Source organism: Somniosus microcephalus, chromosome 26, assembly GCF_052327205.1.
Source record: "Somniosus microcephalus isolate GS21.2 chromosome 26, FLI_Smic_1.0, whole genome shotgun sequence".
In the NCBI taxonomy this organism is placed as follows: Eukaryota; Metazoa; Chordata; class Chondrichthyes; order Squaliformes; family Somniosidae; genus Somniosus; species Somniosus microcephalus.
In genome coordinates this window covers 40,162,659-40,182,981 of record NC_141012.1, presented here as the reverse complement: position 1 = coordinate 40,182,981, position 20,323 = coordinate 40,162,659, and the positions used below count along the sequence as shown (strand labels likewise).

General features: G+C 48.0%; 1 protein-coding gene across 6 annotated transcripts in view; it reads right to left on the bottom strand.

Annotated features, from left to right (window-relative positions):
• The window catches only part of robo3 (roundabout, axon guidance receptor, homolog 3 (Drosophila)), a 594,316-nt gene that overhangs the window by 115,972 nt on the left and 458,021 nt on the right, over positions 1-20,323 (bottom strand). The gene's annotated exons all lie outside the window — the stretch shown is intronic.

Below are 20,323 nucleotides of genomic sequence, written 5' to 3'. Positions count from 1 at the left end.
CACCCGCCCGTCATACACACTGCCCGTCATACACCCGCCCGTCATACACCCGCCCGTCATACACCCGCCCGTTATACACCCCGCCCGTTATACACCCGCCCGTTATACACACTGCCCGTTATACACCCGCCCATTATACACCCGCCCGATACACACCCGCCCGTTGTACACCCGCCCGTTATACACCCGCCAGTTATACACCCCGCCCATTATACACCCGCCCGATACACACCCGCCCGTTGTACACCCGCCAGTTATACACCCCGCCCGTTATACACCCACCCGTTATACACCCACCCGTTATGCACACTGCCCGTTATACACCCGCCCGAAATACACCCGCGCGTTTTACACCCGCCCATTATACACCCAGCCCGTTACACACCCGCCCGTTATTGCTGCCCGTTATACATCCGCCCGTTATACCTGCCCGTTATACACCCGCCCGTTATACACCCCGCCATTTATATACCCGCCCGTTATACACGCCGCCCATTATACACCCGCCCGTTATACACCCCGCCCGTTATACACCCGCCCGTTACACACCTGCCCATTATTCCCGCCCGTTATACATCCGCCCGTTATACCCGCCCGTTACACACCCGCCTGTTATACACCCTGCCCGTTATACACCCCGCCCGTTATAGACCCTCACGTTACACACCTGCCCGTTTTACACCCCGCCCGTTATACACCCGCCCGTTACACACCCGCCCATTATAGACCCGCCCGTTATACACCCGCCCGTTACACACCCACCCATTGTACACCCCCCCGTTATACACCCCGCACGTTATAGACCCTCACGTTACACACCCGCCCGTTATACACCCCGCCCGTTATACACCCGCCCGTCATACACACTGCCCGTAGTACACCCGCCCGTTGTACACCCGCTAGTTATACACCCCGCCCATTATACACCCGCCCGTTATGCACACTGCCCGTTATACACCCGCCCGAAATACACCCGCGCGTTTTACACCCGCCTGTTACACACCCAGCCCGTTACACACCCGCCCGTTATTGCTGCCCGTTATACATCCGCCCATTATACCTGCCCGTTATACACCCGCCCGTTACACACCCTGCCCGTTATACACCCGCCCGTCATACACACTGCCCGTCGTACACCCGCCCGTTGTACACCCGCTAGTTATACACCCCGCCCATTATACACCCGCCCGATACACACCCACCCGTTATGCACACTGCCCGTTATACACCCGCCCGAAATACACCCGCGCGTTTTACACCCGCCTGTTACACACCCTGCCCGTTACACACCCGCCCGTTATACATCCTGCCTGTTATACACCCCGCCCGTTATACATCCTGCCTGTTATAAACCCCGCCTGTTATACACCCGCCCGTTATACACCCCACCCGTTATACACCCGCCCATTACACACCCTGCCCGTTATACACTTGCCCGTTATACACCCCGCCCATTACACACCCTGCCCGTTATACACTTGCCTGTTATACACCCGCCCGTTATACACCCGCCCATTATAGACCCTCACGTTACACACCCGCCCGTTACACACCCACCCGTTGTACATCCCCCGTTATACACCCCGCCCAAATTCCCTTTCCATTGCCATCGATGGAATGTAAAACACTGCAAATGGAGAGTTTTATCCCATCAGCGTGGCCTGGATTTGACCTCAGATCCAATTGTTAACTCCCTGCACCTCTCAGTCCTGCTGCCATTTTCTATGATTCTTGTTGTGTTTCCTGTACAAACAAGTGGTTCAGGGTTGAACCATTTACTGTGACACTGAGTTTAAATCATATTTCATTCCCTGTGATTTGAACTCAGATTCCTTATCAGTGCCCAATAGTTCGACGATTATTTTAGTCGCCGAGGTTTCAGAATCTCAGGGCTGGGTTTTGTCAATGGAGGCGAGTTGGAGGCGGGACTGCTGCTTGTCGTGTCAATGTCCCACCTCCATTCTCGCCTGACCATTCGGAGGGATTTTCCCCTGATTGAGCTTGGCGCCTGGCGGGCTCAGCAAGCCAATTAGGGAAGAAGTCACTGACAGATCACATCAATGTCAGATGTGCTATCTGTCAAGGCTTCTTGAAAGAAGAAATGACAGCGTTTGACAGCTCTGTGAAGCTGTCAAACACTGACATTCTCTTGAGTTTGATTCGTTTTTGTGTTGAGGACTGAAAAAACATTGTAAAAAAGTAAATTTCAGATGTCTGATGGATCGGAGGGTCCATCAGCCATTACCTGAAATTGACAAGGCGGATGTCCACTCTCCTGATCCAGCACGGCTAAAGGCTACAGAAGTAAATAAAGGTAAGTGAACACTTTTTTAAACTTATCACTCACCTTGCATACTTACCACTCCACACTTGCACCCATCACTCACCTCTACACCTTACTTCCAGATGCCTCCGACCGCCGCAGACCTCCTCCACGTCTCCTCCAACCCGGCGGGGTTCCCAAGGTCGGGAAGCCTTCACCTGTGAAGGTAAAATGGCACTAATCCCTTTTTCTGCCTGTTAACTACCTGTTAACAGGCAGTTAAAATAATTAAAAGCCTTTCTTGCCTCCAGGAGACGGGACACGAAGCTGCACATCCTCCCGCCTCCTGGCAAAAGGGCACGGAGGCGTGTTTGCCACCCGCCCCCAATTTCTCCGATTTTACCGGCTGCCCCGCCGCCATGCCCGCCTCCTCGGGGCTTGGAAAATCGAGCCCACTGTGTCTATCCATCAATGCAGGTGTTATCTGTGGCTCAGTAGTAGCACACTTGCCTCTGAGTAATTAGGATGTGGGTTCAAGACCCACTCTAGAAAACAGAGCACATAATCGAGGCTGATCTTCCAGAAGAGGGCAGACAGTTTAACATCTATTCTGAAAGATCAGCCTAGATTGTCTTCCCTCTCAGGTGGATGTAAAAGATCCCATGGTACTATTTTGAAGAAGGCAGCATTTGACTGAGTGTGGCATCAAGGAGCCCTAGTAAAACTAAAGTCAGTGGGAATCGGGGGGAAAACTCTCCACTGGCTGGAGTCATATGTAGCACAAAGGAAGATGGTTGTGGTGGTTGGAGGTCAATCCTCACAGCCCCACGACATCGCTACAGGAGTTCCTCAGGGCAGTGTTCTAGGCCCAACCATCTTCAGCTGCTTCATCAATGACCTTCCCTCCAACATAAGGTCAGAAATGGGGATGTTCGCTGATGACTGCACAGTGGTCAGTCCCATTCACAACTCCTCAGATAATGAAGCAGTCCATGCCCGCATGCAACAAGACCTGGATGACATTCAGGCTTGGGCTGATAAGTGGCAAGTAATATTTGAGTCACACAAGTGCCAGCCAATGACTATCTCCAACAAGCGAGAGTCTAACCACCTCCCCTTGACATTCAATGGCATTACCATCGCCGAATCCCCCACTATCAACATCCTGGGGGTCACCATTGACCAGAAACTTAACCAGACCAGCCACATAAATACTGTGGCGACAAGAGCAGGTCAGAGGCTAGGTATTCTGCGGCGAGTGTCTCACCTCCTGACTCCCCAAAGCCTTCCCACCATCTACAAGGCACAAGTAAGTAGTGTGATGGAATACTCTCCACTTGCCTGGATGAGTGCAGCTCCAACAACACTCAAGAAGCTCGACACCATCCAGGACAAAGCAGCCCGCTTGATTGGCACCCCATCCACCATCTTAAACATTCACTCCCTCCACCACCGGCGCACCGTGGCTGCAGTGTGTACCATCTACAAGATGCACTGCAGCATCTAGCCAAGGCTTCTTCGGCAGCACCTCCGAAACCCGCGACTTCTACCACCTAGAAGGCCAAGGGCAGCAGGCGCATGGGAACACCACCACCTCCAAGTTCCCCTCCAAGTCACACACCATCCTGACTTGGAAGTATATCGCCGATCCTTCATCGTCGCTGGGTCAAAATCCTGGAACTCCCTCCCTAACAGCACTGTGGGAGCACCTTCACCACACGGACTGCAGCGGTTCAAGAAGGCGGCTCACCACCACCTTCTCCAGGGCAATTAGGGATGGGCAATAAATGCTGGCCTTGCCAGCGACGCCCACATCCCATGAACAAATATAAAAAAGAGCAGAGGAATTCTCCTGTGTCCTGGCTAATATTTATCCCTCAACCAACACCTAAAAACATGATCACATTGCTGTTTGTGGGAGCTTGCTGTGCGCAAATTGTCTGCTGTGTTTCCTACATTACAACAGTGACTGCACTTCACAAATACCTCCTCGGCTGTAAAGTGCTTTGGGACTCCTAAGTTCAGGAAAGGCGCTATATAAATGCAAGTCTTTCTATCTAATAATTCAATTGGATTTCCTGTGAAGTAAGTATAATACAAAAACACAAAGTCACATTTAACAAATTATGCAGTCGGGCTGGAGTCGGCCCAAATGACGTACCACGTCATATGTAGAGATAATCACTGTCATCAGTGATACTCCAAGAACCAGATTGCATCTGCTTATATCCGCGCCACCCAAGAATGCTCATATTTCTGCATCAGGATCCTGGGATTGTCACTCCACAGGGCGGGCTAACATTCTTTGTTATTTAGTGTAAGGGGTCACCAAACAGGCAGGCTCCCAGCCCCCATTACAAATTAGCATCTGTCATAAGGAACTGTCATTCGCTACACAGCCTGATTAAAAGTCGAAGACAGTGGCACCATTCTGCCAGCCCTTAATGCCAGAAAAGGTCAAAGTTTGTGCAAACACTCTCTCCAAGGACATCAAATTGAATCATTTTATAAAGACTTGAACTATGTCAAGTCCAAACAGTGATTGATTCAAAGTGTGGAGGTCTCTCATTCAGTATAATAGCACAAGTTACTGAACACACACTAAACAACCCTTTCATCTCATCTACTGTAAATCGCAGAGACATCCCATGATAATGTGGATAATTCCTTGTGATTGTTGTAAATAGAGATTCATATGATCTCAGTCAGTGGTACAGAGAAGGCAAAATGCTAAAGATTGGCCCAATGATTAATGTTACGTTAAGTGAAAAACAACCATTTAAAACAATACTCCATCCACCCAGTCAACAGGAGATAAAGATACACAATCCGGAAACAAGGGAAGAAAATCGGGCAACAATTATAGGGTTTATGTTATGCACCTTTTCCTCTTCCTTTCTGTTGTTCTCCTATACCGTTTGACAGCGAGACCTGGGATTGCTTGAAGAGGTAGTGTAGAGCAAGCACTGTCCTGTGTCTAACGCATGAGGCAGTCTAGGGGGAGATTTTCCTGCTTCTAACCAGGGCTATCCCTGGCCTTTGAGTGTTTGCTGAGACTGTAGAGATGGTTTTACTCTGCATCTAAACTGGGTTGTAGCTGGCCATCGACGGCTTGACAGAAAAGTATAGAGGGAGCTTTATTCTGCATCAAGCCTGTGCTGTATGTGACCTGTGAGTGTTTGACGAGACTGTGCAGAAGGATATTTATTCTGCATATATTTCTTGCTGTATCTGACCTACACATTCTTGATGGACAGTGTAGAGGGACCCTTATCAGAACATAAGAAATAGGAGCAGGAGTAGGCCATTTGGCCTTTCGAGCCTGCTCCGCCATTCATTGAGATCATGGCTGATCTTCTGCCTCAACTCCATTCACCGGCCCTATCGCCATATCCCTTGATACCCTTACTCGTCAGAAATCTATCGACTTCTGTTTTGAATATACCCAATGACTGAGCCTCCACAGCCCTCTGGGGTAGAGAATTTCAAAGATTCACCACCCTCTCTGTGAAGAAATTCCTCCTCATCTCAGTCCTGAATGGCCTACCCTTTATCCTGAGGCTGTGGGTAGGCACCTATTCTGCACCTAACCCGTGCTTTATCTGCCCTGGGAGTGCCTGATGGGACAGAGTAGAGGGACCTTTATTCTGTACCAACATGTGTTATGTCTGACCTGGAAGTACTTGATCCTGACAGACTATGCATAGCTATTCCCTAGCAGTGATACCCTTGATCTTAACAAGCACCAAAGAAACATCCGCACCAAAATATCACATTTTAAAATTGCTTGTTTCCGCTGGTAACTGGGGATCGGAGTGAAATTAAATCTTAAACTCTGAAATTCTGTGCTCCAAACCAACAGCAGCACAAATTATCCAAGCTCTGAGCTAAAGGGACAGCCTCAGCTCAATTAGTTCTTGCTTGTGAGCTCCCAGGAAGGTTGAATACTGAAATTTACCCTGCTGGCTTTCACTGGACTCTATGGGGTAGATTTTCCCGAACCTGTCGGGAAGAAGGCGGGACTTCCCCTTTCGGGTTTTTGACCCGCCTCCATCGAGATGCGGCCAATCCGCGCGATTTTCCCTTGATTGACCTTGTTGAGCCCGCCCAGCGGGCTCAGCAGGCCAATTAAGAGCCACCCAGCAACAGGTGACGTCACAGACTGCAATTTCATCTGTCAAGAGTTTTTGACAGATGAAATATCAGTGTCTCACAGCTGTTTGAAGCTGTGAAACACTGACAGTCTGAGTTCTACCATGAGTCATTCTGCACAGACTCAGTTAGAACTCTCACCGACACTCAAAGCTGAAGGCTGTCACTTTTGACAGATCTCAGCCGTTCAACTTTAAGTGCCGGGTGAGTGATGGGCTCCCGACGGCTACAGGAAGAAAGGCTGTGAAGGTAAGTACAGGTAAGTAAAAGTTCTTTACACACTTTAGACACACCAAACACACTTACCTTTGCACTCATGCACCCATCACTCACCTGAGTGCCGACATCGCGACCCCTCCAACTCCTTCAACCCGACGGCCCGCCTGCTCTAACCTGGCGTGGTTTGGAGCCGTCGGGAAACCCACACGAAACCCCTCAAAATAGGGATTAGGCTAAAAACTGCTTGTTAACTAACATGCAGTTAATTGGCACTAATCCCTTCCCGCCTGGTTTCGGCAGGTCCCAGTGCGGGGCGGGTACCCGCCGCCCCTGAAACTTACGTGGGGCGGGGTTTTGGGCGGGATGGTGTTGGGACCCCCAAATTCGGGATTTCCCCCCCCCTACACGCCTGAAACCCCGCCTGACGGCTGGGGGAAAATCAGGGCCTATCGATCAGCAAGTCCTAGACTCAATCCCCAGTGTGCGCTGAACTAGCTGCTCACACTCATGGCAGTGGTAGCAGTGTTCCCAATGGTTTCAGTGCTCCTAGTCTAGGAAGAGGGAGATGGGGAAATCAGCCTGAGTCCTCACTCCAGATCACTTTTGAATGACTTTTGCTTGAATGTGTGTGTGTGTGTGTGTGTGTGTGTGTGTGTGTGTGTGTGTGTGTGTGTGCACGTATACACATCAGGTCAAATAGCCTGCTGACACTTACTGTTTGGATACCTAGCGGGAGGACTATCAATGCCTGAGGAACCAAACCCCAGCATCTGTCACCATCTTTAGTAAAGGAAGGGAGGAAATTTGGTAAAGGAAAAGGGGAGGATGTTCCAAAGCTCTTCACAGTGAATGCATCTCTATTGAAAAGAACAGTTACTGTTGTCACAGAGGCAAACGCAGCAGGCAATTTGCGCACAGCCAATTTTTATTGGTAGTTGGTTGATGAATATTGGCTAGGATATCGGAAGAGCTCCATACTCTTCTTCAAAGAATCTTTTACATCCACCTAGCACCTTTGACAATGCAGTGCTCGCTCAGCACTGAACTGAAGTAGAAAGAAAACTGTCCATGGAATCCAATAGCACAGATCATAGTCATTAATTAAACAAGAGTCTACATTAAATCAGTGAGAATATATACCACTCCTACATGTGAGAATATAGGCTGCTCCTGTATCAGTGAGAATATATATCGATCTTATATCACTGAAAATATATATCACTCCTAAATCAGTGGGAATATATACCACTTCGATATCAGTGTGAATCTATGCCACCTTTATGTCAATGGAATATACCACCCCAAAGTCAGTGTGATTATAAACTACCCCTATTTAAGTGTGAAAGTCTATGTACAATTTATTCTTTTTGTAAAACAAATGTTAAGTTAAAAATTCTTTAAACCTGAGCCCTTAATTGTTTAAACATTTTCCTGTTTCAACCTGTTTCTTTCTATTGTTTGGGCTCTTGAAATAAAATGCTAATTAAAAAGAAAACGTTATCAGATATACGCGGGCTTCCCAGGTGATGAATCGGAACAGGAGCCTTTAGGACCTCACCAGTTAGCGACAGGCCTCAGTATGGGTGATGTTACTGAGCCTGCTCATTTACCTGGGAACTGTGCATAAAACACTGAGGCAGAAAAGCACTCGCCACTCAGCGACTCTGTATTTCCAATTCCGAGTGTGCTTCAGTGGCAGATTGTCTCTTTCTCCGAGCTCAGTCACATGACCTCCCCCTAGTACCCCCTGAATCACTCTGACCTGATGAGGCTGTCTCCCAGAGGACCATTAATTCATAGTCATCTCAGAAACTGCCTGACAGCTCTAATTTTTTCTGGGCAAACAGCCACAGCAGCAATAAAATGATGCTATTACCCGCACAGGGACAAGGAAGATGCATTAACCCCATGACTCCGGGACAATGAAAGCACAGAAACGTTAAATATTTCACTCCCAACAGATTTCAGCATCAATTTTTAAATAAATGTTCAGCATGACCACAAGCTTTTATGACTAATGCATGCCTGGCCTCTGTTTTACCTCGATGGCGAATGTGATTCCATTGCACGAATGCTAGTTGTAACTATGCAGCTGGAATAGCAAGGGGGGGGGGCAGCCATTTTGAGCACCATCAGTGAGAAAGGATTTAAAACAACACAGTATCTCATTTTGGTGCTGTGTTAATTGTTTAGAAGGATTTAGCTATTTAGCCATACGTCTAATATTGTGTCATTAACCCCCCCCCCAACCCCCGAGTTTTATCCAGGCTGGGAGGCCTCGATCTCTTACCTCCTGATGTACACTATCAGTTTAAATAAGGAAGGGTGGACAGGAGCTGTTATTGTACAATAATAACAAAAACAACTAGCATTTATTTCTGGCCTCTTGAGCATCCCTGATTATAATCGCTCCACCATTGGCGGCTGTGCCTTCAGCTGCCTGGGCCCTAAGCTCTGGAATTCCCTCCCTAAACCTCTCCGCCTCGCTAGTTCGCTTTCCTCCTTTAAGACGCTTCTTAAAACCTACCTCTTTGACTGAACTTTCGGTCAGGTGCCCTAATTTATCCTTATGTGGCTCGGTGTCAAACTTTGTTTTATAACACTCCTGTGTAGCAGCTTGGGACATTTTACTATGTTAAAGGTGCTGCTATATAAATACAAGTTGTTGTTATTTATATAGCTTTAACATAGTAAAATGTCCCAAGGCGCTTCACAGGAGCGTTATCAAACCAAATTTGACACCAAACTATATTAGGAGATATTAGGACGTGTGTTCAAAAGCTTGGTCAAAGAGGTAGGTTTTAAGGAGCATCTTAAAGGAGGAAAGAGCGGTAGAGAGGTGGAGAGCTTAGGGCCTAGGTAGCTGAAGGCACGGCCAATGGCGGAGCGATGAATTTCAGGGATGCACAAAAGGCCAGAATTGGAGGAGTGCAGAGATCTTGGAGTAAGGATTGCCACCTGCATCAATGGAAAGGAACAGCTCTAAAAGTTGGGGTGGGGGGCAGTGTGGTGGAAAGGTGTCACCCTCTCCCCACCCCTGAGAAAGGCCAGAAGTTCTTACACTGTATTTCTGTTGGGTGCAAAAACGATCAAGTTTTTTTTTCCAATCAAAAATCAAGTACAGAGCAAAATGACATTGCTCACACTTTTTAGTTGATTTTTTTCACTTTTGCACCTAGGCACTAGGTTCTGGGATCTCGCTTCAGGGGAGAGACCTTCCATGTTACAACGTCCGCTGGGTGCCACTGTCTTCGTATGCATAAGGCTCCAGCAATTCAATTAGATCATGGCTGATCTGTACCTCAACACCATTTACCAATCTTGGTTCCATAACCTTTAGTACCCTTACCTAGCAAAAAGCTATCAATCTCATTTTTTGACAGCTCCACCTGACCCAGCAACCACAGCTTTTTGAGGGCGAGAGTTCCAGATTTCCACTACCCTTTGTGTGAAGAAGTGCTTCCAGACATTACCCCCTGAATGGCCTAGATCTAACTTTAAGGTCATGCCCCCTTTTTCTGGACTCCCCCCACCAGAAGAAATAGTTTCTCTATATCTATCTCCAGATACATAGAGAGTCAGAAGGCAAGACAATGGGGAACGACCCCCCTCCCCCTCGTTCACTTCACCGAAACTGCGGCCTTCTTGGGACTACGATGCTGTCATTACTGGAACCTCAGCTTATAGCGGTGCTGATTAGACTGAGCGAATAGCACACCTCTACACCTGGCCGCACTCACCTTGTGAAAAAAATTAACTTCAGTAGTTTATAATCCGCAAACATGTCCCCTCTTGGAAGTCACTGTGGCTTTTAGTGAGAACATTTCACGAAGGGTGTCTTGTTTTAATGCAACCGCCTTGTTCATAAAGCTTATTTCAGTTTAAACTGATCTGAGGCTGGATCAAATTCAACACAAGGGAGGGGGTTAATGGAAGGCATGAGAGCGACGCTAACTGACGACTCTTCTCAGAAATCATAGTTGAGAGCCCACTGTACTTGCGGTTTCATTAGTAGGTCATTCATTATGGAGTAAAACAAGACATTCTCCCATTTTTATTACGAGAGGAATTTCAAGCTGTTTCCATGTTTTTTTTAAAGCTGTCGTGTTATGACCTTTTACTGCTTTGCAACTTAGAAAATATTCAGCAAAAACGTAAATCATTTGATTTTGGAAAAAAATTTCATACCAAATAAAGATAATTTACAAAACTAGTACAACACCAGAAATTGCTGGAAACATTGAGCAGGTCAGGCCGCATCATAGAGAGAGAAACAGAGTTAACATTTCAGGTCAATGACCCTTCGTCAGAACTGAAACGTTAACTCTGTTTCTCTCTCCACAATGCTGCCTGACCTGCTGAGTGTTTCCAGCATCTTCTGTTGTTTTTTTTCCAGATTTCCAGCATCCGCAGTATTTTGCTATTACAAAACTAGCAGATGGACTGTGGAACATAGAGAGGCCATTCAGCCTCTCAAGCCTGTTCCGCCATTCAATTAGCTCATGGCTGATCGACACCATTTACCCGTCTTGGTACCATAATACCCTTACCTAATAAAAAGCTGTCAATCTCATTTCTGACAACTCCAAATGACCCAGCATCCACAGCTTTTTGAGGGAGAGAGTTCCAGATTTCCACTATCCTTTGTGTGAAGAAGTGCTTCCCGACATCACCCCCTGAATGGACTAGCTTTAACTTTAAGGTTATGCCCCCTTTTTCTGGTCTCCCCCCACCAGAGGAAATAGTTTCTCTATATCTTTCTCCAGAGACTTAAGCACATGAGGGATTGCTGCACTATTGAAGGTGCTGTCTTTCAGATGAAAAGTTAAACCGAGGCTCTATCTGCCCTGTTAGGTGTATGTAAATGACTTCATGGTACTATTGAAAAAAAGACCAGGGAAGTTGTCCTGCCCAACACTTATTCTTCAACCAACACCACCAAAAACATTATTTGGTTATTTATCTCATTGCTTTTTGTGGGAGCTTGCTGTGTGCAAACTGGTGCTGCATTTCCTACATTACAACAGTGACTACACTTTATTGGCTGTGAAGTGCTTTGGGACATCCTGAGGTCGTGAAAGGCGCTATATAAATGCAAGCTCTTCCTTTCAATGTGTGACTTGTTGCAGCATTCCTGAAAGATTGTTGACATGAGCTCCTTATTATTAGTTCACAGTGTTAATCACGGTCCTGTGAGCTGTCTCGGTACAGTGAGACACACTTCCGCGAAGGCCGATTTATAGGCATCTGAGTCTCGGTTTCGATCAAACAATGTAAAAATGTATAGTGTCGTTGAGGCTGTGTCTGATTCTTATCAAAACAGAAGGTAGTTTAATATGCTAACATAGATTGAATGCAGAACATAAGGGGACTATTGGGTAAACAGCGTCTTTGATAGCTGACTGTTAATTACACAGATAATTCAAAGTACAGGAGACTTTGTTATATCCGGCACCAACGGGACCGAGCTGTTGCCGATCTAACAAAACTGCCGGACATACCAGCGTTAATGTTGAAGCATACGGAGGTTTTCATCTCCGTATCTGACAACAAACACTGTTGCTTAGCAACAGCTTCTAAACAGTCGGCCCGTACCTTAGAAGCATCTCTGTAGCTTAGCAACAGCTTCAGAGAGACTTTGCAGAGCCTGACTGTTGAAAAAAAAGGCACGAGAAGAAAAAAAACCTAACAAAACGGCTCCTGATTTCTGCCGGTAGATCGAGGTTTCCGGACATACAACCTCCAGATAAACCAAAGTTTCCTGTACTTGACACAGGTAGGACATCCCATTCAATTCTAAAACATTTGAGGTGCTGGGGATAGTGGATTTGATTGACAGCTGTGACTTGGGCATCTTTGGAGAAAGCCAATGGTTCCTTACAGTTCCTTTGATGGACAGTTCTGTGGCCAGGAGCCTCCAATCGTGGGTTTATCTGTGACCCCCCAGTGAGTCAATTTACAGTTTGTAGCCAACAAAGAAACTGAGCTAGTTTGACTCCGTGACAGTCGTTCACCGTGTAAGAAGTGAACATTCGTTTTCAAGCAAGTATGTTGAAAGTTAGCTCAGGGAGAGGCACCTTTATTATCGCAAAGGAGGGCAAAATGTATAGATTACTGCAAATACACTGTTTGTGCTGATTATTGCTCTGTCTCAAGTAACTAATCTATTGGTTTGTAGCCTGGGTTTCAGTTTGATAATGTGTATGTTTCATCTGCCCAGCGGAGACGAGGAGAAGCATCTGACACATTCCAAATGAATACAATACCAAGGATTGTCTTTTTGATCCCTGTGTCTCGCTTTCATTCATCTAGATATTGGGCAAGTAAAGACCCACTCTGGTTCATAGGGGACATAAGATCCACTTATGGGAGTGGTCAGTGTTACTGAACTTGAGTAGAATATATCGCATAAAACTGGGATGGTGACCTTAATGAGTAAAACATAAAATGTAAGGGTAGATCTTCTGATCTGCAAAGGTCATCACTTATCACACTTGTAATGCATTCCTTTGTGTGCTATTTTTACACAGGTATTAAGCCACAGTTAATGCTTGCATAGAAATAGCACACACAGCATGAGTAGGTTAATCACTCATACATGAACCTCATCAATGAGAAGATCTACCCTGTAATGTTAACCAACTGTAAAATATCTAGAGAATGACAGGTACATGAAGGTGTTCGACACACTTGGCAAGACAGGCTCCGATAATATGTGTGAAGCTCACATGGTTACCGAATGTCACTTAATTAAAATTAATTTGTGCATTACTCCACATCACAAGGTAATTACAGATGAAGAAGGACAATCAGCCTATTTTGGAACATCTGTCCAAAAAGACCTTAAACTCTCCCTATTACAGCAAGTCAGAGTCTATTTAAAAGAAATGTACAACACCACAATTTATCATGTCCCCTTCCCTCTTCTAGAGTGCACTGGGTGGTCTAAGCAGGAGAATTGGCAACACTTGCCCAGGGAGGACAAATTGGTCTAAAAAAGAAAGTCTTGTATTTAAATAGTGTCATTCACGACCTCAGGACATCCCAAAGCACTTTACAGGCGATGAATTGCTTTTATTTTGAAGTATAGTCTGTTGTAATGTAGGAAACACGGCAGCCAATTTTTAAGATAGCAAAATACTGCAGATGTTGGAAATCCGAAATAACAACAGAAAATGCTGGAAAAACTCAGCAGGTCAGGCAACATCCGTGGAGAGAAATTTGAGTTGACCCGAAACGTCAACTCAAATTTCTCTCCACGGATGTCGCCTGACCTGCTGAGTTTTTCCAGCATTTTCTGTTGTTATAGCCAATTTTTAAGTGTTGGTTGATGGATAAATATTGTTCAGGACACCGGGGAGAACTCCCCTGCGCGTGTTCAAAATAGTGCCGTGGGATCTTTTACGCCCACCTGCGAGGACAGATGGGGCCTCAGTTTAACGTCTCATCCAAAACACGGCTCCTTCGTCAGTGCAGCACTCCCTCAGTACTGCAGTGGAATGGCAGCCTAGATTTTGTGCTTTAATCTCTGGAGTGGGATTTGAACCCACAACCTTCTAACTCAGAGGCAAGAGTGCTACCCACCGACACGGCTGACAAGTAGACTATCACTGGGAATAAGCAATGTGTGATCCAGACATGCGCCCAACAAATTATGGATACTCCAGGGATTTATTGGCATCTATAATTCCTTCAATAATTAATCATCCCATGCCAGCCTACATCAGGACTTGGATAATATCATGGGGACATCATAACCTCCAACTAACCCTTCAAGTCACACACCATTTTAAGTGGGACATATATTGCCATTTCTTCACTCTTACAATGTCCTGGAATTCTCTACCCAGCAGCATTGTGGGAGCCCCTTCACCACAAACACAACAGTGGTTCAAGGTGAAGGTCCACCACCACCTTCTCAGGGCAACTTGGGATAGAAGATAAATGTGGTCTTGGCAGCATCGTCCACAGAATTTAAAAAAGATAATATTATTTCAGGGTGTGTCGTACAGATGAATACATCATAGATGCGTTGATACTTTCTACCACTAGGTGTCATTTAAAAAAAATTGTTTATGGGATGTGGGCGTTGCTGGCAAGGCCAATATTTATTGCCCATCCCTAATTGCCCTTGAGAAGGTGGTGGTGAGCCGCCTTCTTGACCCGCTGCAGTCTGTGTGGTGAAGGTACTCCCACAGCGCTGTTAGGGAGGGAGTTCCAGGATTTTGACCCAGCGATGATGAAGGAACGGCGATATACTTCTAAGTCAGGATGGTGTTTGACTTGGAGGGGAACGTGGAGGCGGTGGTGTTCCCATGCATCTGCTGCCCTTGTCCTTCTAGTTGGAAGAAGTCGCAGGTTTGGGAGGTGCTGCCGAAGAAGCCTTGGCGAATTGACCACTGTATTAGTCCTGTATTTAAGGCATACCAGCGACATCTAATGGCAGAGATGAAGTACCGCATGGACATCTCCTCCACCTGATCCTTCTGGTTATTGCACACACCAGTCAGAACAGACTCCAGACCAGGTATCTCTGAAAAGAATTCTCCTCCTACCCCATCTGTGGCCCTCTCATTCCTTTTCTGCATAAAGCTTCTCAGTGACATTTTCCAAAAGCATGGGGCCAGCTTCTATATGTAGGTTGATATCACACAGCTTTACCTCTCCTCCGCCACCCTTGGCTCTAAAACAGTCTCTGTGGTTAACTAGTATGGAATTGCTTAAGGCTCCAGAATTCAGCCTTCTTAGATGTATGTAAATGATGCAAAGCCTGTATCAGTAACACATGTTGAAAAATATCTATATCCATTTGATCATAACACTGCCAACCATCACAGCAAAAATATTTAGGACAATAATTGGGAGTTAACAGTTATATTGGAGACTTGGGTATCAAACAAATCTCATCCACAGGTTAAAACACAACTAGTAAATGGTTAAATAACATTGCAAGTTCATGTGAGCAGCCTCGCAGTCCTCAATCTCTTCACCAATGCTGGAATATCACCGCTTTCTATCGACTGAATACTTCATTGAGTTTGTGACCCAGACGCTGGCTTGGCTCATGTGGTAGAACTGTCACATCTGAGTGAGAGGGTCACGGATTCATGCCCTACTCTAAGACTTGAACTAGGCTGACACTTCTCTTCAGTACAGAGGGTGTGCTGCATTGTTGGAGATGCTCAATATGTTAAATGAAAGTCCCATCTGTTGCACATAAAAGATCCCAGGGTATTATTTAATATTCCGCAACCACACCAACAAAGCAGAGTAACTGGGCATTTTTCCTCTTTGTGTGATACTGGTGTTAGCAAATTGACTATCATGCTTGCCTACATAACACCAAAGACTACACTTCAAAAGTAATTAATTGGCTGTGAGGCACTTTGCAATATCCTGAAGATGTGATAGATGCTATATGAATGCAAGCTGTTTATGTTCCAAAATTAGCACTACTCTCCACATCCAGTGCCCCTACTCTCCACATCCAGTGCCCCTACTCTCCACATCCAGTGCCCCTACTCTCCACATCCAGTGTCCCTACTCTCCACATCCAGTGCCCCTACTCTCCACATCCAGTGCCCCTACTCTCCACATCCAGTGCCCCTACTCTCCACATCCAGTGCCCCTACTCTCCACATCCAGTGCCCCTACTCGCCACATCCAGTGTCCCTGCTCTCCACATCCAGTGCCCCTACTCTCCACATCCAGTGCCCCTACTCTCCACATCCAGTGCCCCTACTCTCTACATCCAGTGTCCCTACTCTCCACATCCAGTGCCCCTACTCTCCACATCCAGTGCCCCTACTCTCCACATCCAGTGCCCAGACTCTCCACATCCAGTGCCCCTACTCTCTACATCCAGTGCCCCTATTCTCCACATCCAGTGCCCCTACTCTCCACATCCAGTGCCACGACTCTCCATAACCAGTGCCAATACACTCCACATCCAGTGTCACTACTCTCCACATCCAGTGCCCCGACTCTCCATAACCAGTGCCCCTACTCTCCACATCCAGTGTCACTACTCTCCACATCCAGTGCCCAGACTCTCCACAACCAGTGCCCCTACTCTCCACATCCAGTGCCCCTACTCTCCATAACCAGTGCCCCTACTCTCCACATCCAGTGCCCCTACTCTCCACATCCAGTGCCCCTACTCTCCATAACCAGTGCCCCTACTCTCCACATCCAGTGCCCCTACTCTCCACATCCAGTGCCCCTACTCTCCATGTCCAGTGTCGCTACTCTCCACATCCAGTGCCCAGACTCTCCACAACCAGTGCCCCTACTCTCCACATCCAGTGCCCCTACTCTCCATAACCAGTGCCAATACTCTCGACATCCAGTGCCCCTACTCCACATCCAGTGCCCCTACTCTCCACAACCAGTGTCCCTACTCTCCACATCCAGTGCCCCTACTCTCCACATCCAGTGCCCCTACTCTCCACATCCAGTGCCCCTACTCGCCATAACCAGTGCCCCTACTCTCCACATCCAGTGCCCCTACTCTCCACATCCAGTGCCCAGACTCTCCACATCCAGTGCCCCTACTCTCTACATTCAGTGCCCCTATTCTCCACATCCAGTGCCCCTACTCTCCACATCCAGTGCCCCGACTCTCCATAACCAGTGCCAATACACTCCACATCCAGTGTCACTACTCTCCACATCCAGTGCCCCGACTCTCCATAACCAGTGCCCCTACTCTCCACATCCAGTGTCACTACTCTCCACATCCAGTGCCCAGACTCTCCACAACCAGTGCCCCTACTCTCCACATCCAGTGCCCCTACTCTCCATAACCAGTGCCCCTACTCTCCACATCCAGTGCCCCTACTCTCCACATCCAGTGCCCCTACTCTCCATAACCAGTGCCCCTACTCTCCACATCCAGTGCCCCTACTCTCCACATCCAGTGCCCCTACTCTCCACATCCAGTGCCCCTACTCTCCATGTCCAGTGTCGCTACTCTCCACATCCAGTGCCCAGACTCTCCACAACCAGTGCCCCTACTCTCCACATCCAGTGCCCCTACTCTCCATAACCAGTGCCAATACTCTCGACATCCAGTGCCCCTACTCCACATCCAGTGCCCCTACTCTCCACAACCAGTGCCCCTACTCTCCACAACCAGTGCCAATACACTCCACATCCAGTGCCCCTACTCTCCACATCCAGTGCCCCTACTCTCCATAACCAGTGCCAATACTCTCCACATCCAGTGCCCAGACTCTCTACATCCAGTGCCAATACTCTCCACATCCAGTGCCCCTACACTCCACATCCAGTGACCATACTATCCATAACCAGTGCCAATACTCTCCACATCCAGTGCCCAGACTCTCTACATCCAATGTCAATACTCTCCACATCCAGTGCCCCTACTCTCCACATCCAGTGCCCCTACTCTCCACATCCAGTGTCCCTACTCTCCACATCCAGTGCCCCTACTCTCCACATCCAGTGCCCCTACTCTCCACATCCAGTGCCCCTACTCTCCACATCCAGTACCCCTACTCTCCACATCCAGTGCCCCTACTCTCCACATCCAGTGCCCTTAATCTACATATCCAGTGCCCCTACTCTCCACATCCAGTTCCCCTACTCTCCACATCCAGTTCCCCTACTCTCCACATCCAGTGCCCCTACTCTCCATAACAGGTGCCCCTACTCTCCACATCCAGTGCCCCTACTCTCCATAACCAGTGCCAATACTCTCCACATCCAGTGCCCCTACTCTCCACAACCAGTGCCTCTACTCTCCACATCCAGTGCCCCTACTCTCCACATCCAGTGCCCCTACTCTCCACATCCAGTGCCGCTACTCTCCACAACCAGTGCCCCTACTCTCCACATCCAGTGCCCCTACTCTCCATGTCCAGTGCCCCTACTCTCCACAACCAGTGCCAATACACTCCACATCCAGTGCCCCTACTCTCCACATCCAGTGCCCCTACTCTCCATGTCCAGTGCCCCTACTCTGCATAACCAGTGCCAATACTCTCCACATCCAGTGCCCAGACTCTCTACATCCAGTGCCAATACTCTCCACATCCAGTGCCCCTACTCTCCACATCCAGTGACCATACTCTCCATAACCAGTGCCAATACTCTCCACATCCAGTGCCCCTACTCTCCAGATCCAGTGCCCCTACTCTCCACATCCAGTGCCCCTACTCTCCACAACCAGTGCCCCTACTCTCCACATCCAGTGCCCCTACTCTCCACAACCAGTGCACCTACTCTCCACAACCAGTGCCAATACATTCCACATCCAGTGCCCCTACTCTCCACAACCAGTGCCCCTACTCTCCACATCCAGTGCCCTTACTCTCCACAACCAGTGCCCCTACTCTCCACAACCAGTGCCAATACATTCTACGTCCAGTGCCCCTACTCTCCACAACCAGTGCCAATACACTCCACATCCAGTGCCCCTACTCTCCACATCCAGTGCCCCTACTCTCCATAACCAGTGCCAATACTCTCCACATCCAGTGCCCAGACTCTCTACATCCAGTGCCAATACTCTCCACATCCAGTGCCCCTACTCTCCACATCCAGTGTCCCTACTCTCCACATCCAGTGCCCCTACTCTCCACATCCAGTGCCCCTACTCTCCACAACCAGTGCCCCTACTCTCCACATCCAGTGCCCCTACTCTCCACAACCAGTGCCCCTACTCTCCACAACCAGTGCCCCTACTCTCCACATCCAGTGCCCCTACTCTCCACATCCAGTGACCATACTCTCCACAAACAGTGCCCCTACTCTCCACAAACAGTGCCAATACGCTCCACATCCAGTGCCCCTACTCTCCACATCCAGTGCCCCTACTCTCCACATCCAGTGACAATTCTCTCCACATCCAGTGCCCAGACTCTCTACATCCAGTGCCAATACTCTCCACATCCAGTGCCCCTACTCTCCACATCCAGTGCCCCTACTATCCATAACCAGTGCCAATACTCTCCACATCCAGTGCCCAGACTCTCTATATCCAGTGCCAATACTCTCCACATCCAGTGCCCCTACTCTCCAGATCCAGTGCCCCTACTCTCCACATCCAGTGCCCCTACTCTCCACATCCAGTGCCCCTACTCTCCACAACCAGTGCCCTTACTCTACATATCCAGTGCCCAGACTCTCCACATCCAGTGCCCCTACTCTCCATAACCAGTGCCCATACTCTACGTATCCAGTGCCCCTACTCTTCACATCCAGTGCCCAGACTCTCCACATCCAGTGCCCAGGCTCTCCACATCCAGTGCTCCTACTCTCCTCAGAAGGCCATTATGGGCAGCTCAGTGTGTGCAACCATGAGAGGGCTTGTACAGCAGTAAAGTGGTTACCAGGGGCAACTAAGCTTTGCCGATTCTTAGCTGAGGCGTTGCAATATTTGGAGAGCTGCCATACTGCTCCTGCTGCCCACTGCCCAGATGTGGTACTAGCAGAGCCCTGTAATGCCCTAGCACCCTCAACTGTGTATAACATCAGCACAGGGGGCGAGAAATACATTTGTGGAAATATGGGTAAAGAGAAAAATATTTTAAATGAAAATAGCCAAAAATGGTTGAATGAACTTGGGTGTGAACAGGGCTGCAGGAGTGTGGAGAGGCTCGGTGCCATTTTGACACCAAAGAACATGCTAGAAGTTTCTCATGACAGGCAACCATACAGTTGATT